This window comes from Cottoperca gobio, chromosome 19, assembly GCF_900634415.1.
Source record: "Cottoperca gobio chromosome 19, fCotGob3.1, whole genome shotgun sequence".
NCBI classification, from domain to species: Eukaryota; Metazoa; Chordata; class Actinopteri; order Perciformes; family Bovichtidae; genus Cottoperca; species Cottoperca gobio.
Window position 1 is genome coordinate 12841268 of NC_041373.1, and position 6127 is coordinate 12847394.

The following is a 6127-nucleotide window of genomic DNA, read 5'->3' on the forward strand; positions in this document are numbered from 1 at the left end:
ATGTTGTGTTAGGATTTACAAAAGAACAATTGTTATTAAGCTGACATAGTGAGAGAATGTTTCCTAAGCAAATATATTTGTCAGTACTGGAATCAAAATGATACATTTAATTTTACATTTTTCTTTTACACTTACAGAAATACTATCCAGCAACATCATATATAATATCAACATCTTTAAAGTGAAGCTGTACTGTATTCACGAGTCTTGTGGTCTGACCTTTAGACTCTTGTTCCATTTGTTTCCCACCACCATGGATAAGGCCCTGCAGCAACTCGCTGCCTCTGTAAGCAACGGCAAAGTGACATTTCACAGCATTGCTGCCATGCTGGGAGCGCGAGGTCGCACCACATGCCCGAGGGGAGACCAGGGCAGACCTCCAGTCAGCGGGGGGAGCGCACGTCCATACAGATTTTGCATATATATGTATATACACAGTATTCGAGAACATCTGCATAGTAATTTAATCACAAGAGCTAGCGGTGGTAAATAAAAGCAGGTCAGACTCATGGATGATGATTGTCAGGCAGTGTGGTGTACATTTTAAATATAGTGCATTAAATACTTTACCATCCACATACAAAGTTATGTCCTCTATTATCATTAACATAGAAATAATATGCCTGCTGGCTAGCTGTGTTGACATAAAAGGACATCTGACACTCTACACTTTAGTTCTTGCATACCAGCTGCAGCTCTGTGAAGGACCAGTACAAACAAGTTAGGTGAGAAACTTGCAGGCAAAAGCGACCTCAGCCCGACGCACTGGGTCAGCCTCTGCTTTGGTGCAAAGACGTGTTTGCTGATGATACAGAGAAGATGAAAGATGTCACTTTGCTGTCTCTCTTTAGCCTTCAGCTGAAGTGAGCAAACATATTTGGCAAACACTCATCCCTCTTGCCCTTGCAGCCTTACCTGTGTCAATAGCATTTCACTCCACAGCAATACTGCAGAGCGTACTATTGCTAAAGCTTTCTAGTGTAATAATGGAAACATTTTGTTCAGCTATTGTGAGATAATTCCCATTTAGATGAGGGGATTTGTGTGAGAGAAGAAGCCAGAAATAAGTAGGTGTGTGGAAAACTGAACTCCAAATGACCCAGGAGGCATAAGATAAAAGAGCACAGAGAGAAAAAGATCATTAGACTCCCACATGGACAATGTTCTCATATCTTTTCCATTTTATCCAATTGCCAAAAAGGTCCTCCAGCTTCACATTTCATCTTTATTTGTACATGTTCTGTGTTGGCATATAAGTACTATAACGCGAGTACAGCCAAGTTACAGTGGTCAGTTTTAATAAAATGGAATAGGCTATAGTGTTTTCAGATATAGCTAACACTCTTAGCCAGATGCACTTACAAGGAGTAGAATATAACGCAGTTCCTGGCATAAATCCTTGTGAACCTTTCTGTAGCTAGAGACTGACAATGTATAAGACAAGTGCGAAAGCAAGGAAAAAGATAATAGCTAAATGTAAAAGCAGAGATCCAATGCAAATGCAAATGCAGGAGTAAGATGGAATAAGTTGCTACTCACAAGAGGTTGATGTGACATAGCTCTGCAAAGGGTTTTAGCCAACATAAGAGGATGGGTGGATGTGACATCACTTTACTGACTAAAGTGAGATAACAATTCAAAACACTGAGGGACCTGTAGCTTTTGGTTCTCCAGGGATGACAGTGTCGTTCAGCCCACCACTTCGATCCAGACTGAAGAATGTCAACAACTATTGGATGGATCGCCATGAAATGATTTACACACAGGGCTCTAACTGAAAGGTGACCCGCCGGAAACAAATGTTCAGGGACGATAACATTGACACACACACACGCAGCGAGAATATGACTGTCAGGCAGTTACAATGGAGTCCCGAAGTGGTGTTGGGATTTTGTGCTTTCTGGTGTCGGAAAGGCAGAAGGACAACCTTCCTCACCCCCCCAACTCTCTCTACATCTTCATCATTCTCTGTGAGTGAGGGAGGTCAAATATGTGAAAGTTTAAGTTTGAACTGTATTAACTTTCCCGCCACTTTTCATCAAATCCCATCATCAGGTCAACTTTTTTAATTTGTCCCCACTTTTGGTTTAAAACCGAATGACATTCCCATCAGTGTTGAGATATTTCACCGAGAAACAGAAAATGTCAACCTCAGGATGCTGCTGCGAAAAGTCAGGGGATAATTTAAGTCGGGGTACTTCATTCTCGGGGGGGGGGGGGGGGGAAACTTGAATGTCTGTGCGATGGACATTGCCATTTCTAGAGCCGCAAGCATGGCTAAAAATTCTGCCTGTCAGGTGAGATTTAGTTTGACGCAGCATTCAAACATTTGACTGAAAATATCAGCTCGGCGAGTACAGATGCACGCCTGAATCTGAATGTAAGGAGGGCGACGAATGAAAGTCTGAGTTGAGTCTCGTAATGCATCATGAATCATGAGTCATCTTTAAAATTAAGGCACTTTAATTTACCTAATTCATTTATGTCTTATTCCCGCAGGGGCAATTTTTATTTTTGCTTGTGGTTTGGACGTAGAGATAGGACTTATGTAACTTTCTCAGATATGCTTCAACAGTTACGTCTTCAATGGGATTGATTCACCGCTCACAGATAATTTATATTTTCATTGTCATAGCCACATCGCAGATTTTCCTCATATCGTGGAGGCCTTCTCTCAGGCAGCAGCAGGACGACACCACCGACTACTAGACGAGCGGTTCTCTCTCTTGTTTCTCAAGGAGTCTTGCTGCTTTTCAATCTAACCACCTAATCACAAAGCATTTACCTTGAATGTGACGTGAATGCGCTGCAGAGAAGCAACAATCAACTCCAACAACAACTTTCAGGATCCAGCCTGCGACCTGTGTTATATGTCCCATGTGAGATGAGCCAGCCACAAATCTAAATAATGTGAAGTTGCATGCGGTCACGTGAGAATTTCGGATATAATTATGGTAATTCTGACATGTAAAATTTATCATAGTTTTTCTGCAGAGGAAAGAAGCTTGTTTATGCACTTTTGATCCAGACAGGAATCTATCTCGATGCATTGCTTTACCCGCAGTATTATTATATGCACCATTATCTTGATACAAACACTTTGCAGGGTGTCAATTTTTCATTTTAATTCCACTATAAAGTACCACTGATCAGTGACCACCGAGGCTCAACCCTTCTGCATCTTTAATGCCTCTCCTGCTTGCACAGTGTCAGTAGCCATAAAACTACACCCTAATGCTCTGAGGGTGGAAAATGGCTGACAACACTGTTCTACTATCAGTTCAGTTTTACTCAAATCCCCACTTTTAACATCACAAGGAAGGGGAATAAGGTGAAATAAGGCTTGCAACAAGCACAATCCACACAACACAGGCAACACAATGGCAGGATAATGGTTGCCGTGTCAGTGGGAGAGAAAGTGAGTTATTAAAAATGCAGGAGCCATTTAAACAGTATGTAAAATTGAGCAGATTAAAAATATATGTGCCCCGTGTCCATGAGGGCTAAAGCTTCTCCTTCTGTTCTCTCTGTGCAACAATTAAGGCGGCACATTTGTGGAGGCAAGACGAGGAAAAGCACACACACACAAAACAAAATACAGCTGCACATACGAGCCTTCATATGGAACAAACACACACACACACACACACACACACACACACACACACACACACACACACACACACACACACACACACACGCACACACAACTCTTGGAACTCTTGCAACTTTATCCAGGAGTAAACACAGCTCATACTGGAGGGCCTGCGTTTGTTCCACCTATGTAAATTCTGCGTCTTTCTTTCTACATTAGAGAACCTTTGTTTAGAAGGAAACCAAACCAGTTTAGTTTTCTAAAAAAGGTTTCCCAGTTCATGAGCCGGCCTTAAGGACTTTGTTGAAGAGACACATGTAGACAGTGTTTGGTTTGCAGCCAAAGGGTGCGACCAAAATACTCGGCCAGCAACTAATGAGGATCAAGGCAAAGTGTGAGAGCATTCAGGGTCATTATAGACAACTCATTATTCTCAGCAGCTTGACTCCAGAGAGCTGACATGGATGTGTATGTAAGGTGCACAATAGCTGAATTTCATTGACCAATATGGAAGTCAATCTTCTGAACAAACTGGCGTTTAAAGACTGAATGTTGGTAAGTCCACCGTGTTGTGCAATACTGATAAAGTGTGGGGTCATGATACATCACAAACAAGAAAACACACTCTTAGAGTGGGAATGAAGAGCTGCAACTAGCGATTATCTCCATTGTCAATAAACCTGCGGATCATTTTTTCATCAAGCCCATCAAACTTTCCGAAAAAAGTTCTGCAACACGACGTCTGGGTCTTTGTATTGGTTCTGCTTTTGTAGTTTCCCTTATCCCAATGTTCGGGTTTGGCTCTTGTAACAATACCAAGAAATACACATTCTCGTGTCACAGTAAAAAAAAAAAAACAAGAAACAGGAACTAATCACTTTGCTCATTCAGAATTTAGCTGTGAGGTAAATCATTGCCCTCAAGAGTTTGAAGCAAATGCCAATCTGCTTGTACATGTTTGCATACACACACACACACAGATGTGCAGCTTCACAAACAAACAAGCACGCTGAAACATTCCAGATGGCCAAGCAGATTGTTTTATGCTGATTAACCAGCGAAACATTTGAACATAAATATCATCCAGTGAGATATCCCGATCCTTTAAGACTCTTACAAGTAACCTACTTTGTACACTGAGACCTACACGCACATGCAGCCATAACTCAGTTACTGTGAAAGAGCCTCTAACACAGAGAGACTACAACTTGTAGATTATATTTAAACTGAACAATTGTTTGATTTTCAGTGTCATAATCTCAGTGACGTTTACTGTCAGACGGGAATTCAGGTTATTGCTGACACTGTATTGAACAATCTTTTTGTCATCTGACAGTCGAGCATCAGGATTGGGACTCTCTAAGGGTCATCAACCATTGTGTCTTTATTTAACAAACAAAACCCCGCGAGACTAAAAACCATTCCGTTAATTGTACGGTAAAAGAAAGCAAACATTGTTGCATTGTGAGCCTCGTACTCCGTATCATGCTGTGACCCCAGCTCCCATACAGAGCACGCTGAATGTGCGCTCTGCTGCAGCTCAGCACTGAAAAATCAGCTGACTGGAGGAAAGCAGCGTCCTGGCACTCTGGCGTCTGGCACCGCACATCTGGCATTTAAAAAGGCCTCGGAGCAAACGTGCTGACATTACTGTTTCGTGTGGACTCTTTCTCTATTTTCAGCCACCTGGTTTTTGATATGTTGTTGACGTAGCAATGAATGACACTGAATGCAGCATTTGAATGTATCCTGCAAAGCAAATGCCACTGACACACATTGCAAAAGAATTGTTCAAAGTAATTTATAGAAATAATTAAAGAAATAAATGTTCTCTTGGCATTGTTTTAACATGCTGTGAGTGTTCAAATGAATACAATCTGCAGTTAAAGAAAGGAGTCTTGAAAAGGTGTCTGGAGGTACATTTTTGCCATGTTAAGCACCCTTTCTTCAGCAGATGTATTTGAAATGACCACGTCTAACAGTAAAAAAAACACTTCTAATCGCCACTCTAGCCTTCGAGCTAACATCTCTATCGGGTTAATATAGGGTGCAGTCATTCAAGTTGACTCATGTCCTTGAGTCATAATTGTTCCAAGCTCATTCTGCTAGAAAAGTTGAGCGTCGCTGCAGGAGAAATATGTTTTTCTGCAATATCTCTCTGCCCTTCAAACACTCACTCATTTCCACATTGTGTCAATGGCTTATGGTTTTTCCAGATATGATTGCTTCATAGCATTAGATCTGGTTATTTCGTAGTTTACAATCACCACTGTTCAGGCCAAAAACACACCCTGAGGGATTATGAGTGAGTGTTATAAGTAGAAACATACAATATCAGCGTGGCATGTTTTCCATATGCAAAGACACATAGACTACATATTGCGAGTGGTCTCGTTTGACGTGCATGTGACAGAGAACATCTGAAGTTATGAGTGAAGCGCACACATTTGCTGAATTTTGAAACCGTGGTATATGTCTGTTTAATATTTAACCATCGATCGGTTCAAATCTGCCTGTCAGCACCTGTAACGC